The sequence below is a fragment of the Euprymna scolopes genome, chromosome 27 (genome assembly GCF_053919585.1).
Source record: "Euprymna scolopes isolate OS-2025 chromosome 27, ASM5391958v1, whole genome shotgun sequence".
NCBI lineage: Eukaryota > Metazoa > Mollusca > Cephalopoda > Sepiida > Sepiolidae > Euprymna > Euprymna scolopes.
The window spans coordinates 105,478,555-105,479,353 of record NC_136508.1 but is presented as its reverse complement, the minus strand read 5'-3'; positions in this window follow the sequence as shown (position 1 = coordinate 105,479,353).

Here is a 799-nt window from a genome sequence, read left to right as displayed (position 1 = left end):
TTTCAAATCTGTAAAGATAGAATTTGTTGAATATATAGGTTGAGAATTGTTCTCTCTCTCTCTCTTTCACACACATTCTCACTTTTATAGATATAATAGATAGATTATGCTAGATATATTTCCTTATGTCTGAATACCCTATATACAAATTATCAAATCTGTAGATACAAAATTTGTTGAGTATATAGGTTGAGAATTGTTCTCTCTCTCTCTCTCTCTCTCTCTCACTCACTCACTCACTCACTCACTCACACACACACACACACATTCTACCTTTTATAGATATAATAGATTATGCTAGATATATTTCCAAATGTCTGAATACCCTATATACAAATTTTCAAATCTGTAAAGATAGAATTTGTTGAATATATAGGTTGAGAATTGTTCTCTCTCTCTCTCTTTCACACACATTCTCACTTTTATAGATATAATAGATAGATTATGCTAGATATATTTCCTTATGTCTGAATACCCTATATACAAATTATCAAATCTGTAGATACAAAATTTGTTGAGTATATAGGTTGAGAATTGTTCTCTCTCTCTCTCTCTCTCTCTCACTCACTCACTCACTCACTCACTCACACACACACACACACATTCTACCTTTTATAGATATAATAGATTATGCTAGATATATTTCCATATGTCTGAATACCCTGTATACAAATTTTCAGATCTGTACATAAAAATTAGTTGAATATATAGGTTGAGAATTGTTCTCTCTCTCTCTCTTCTCTCTCTCTCTCACACACATTCTCACTTTTATAGATATAATAGATAGATTATGCTAGAT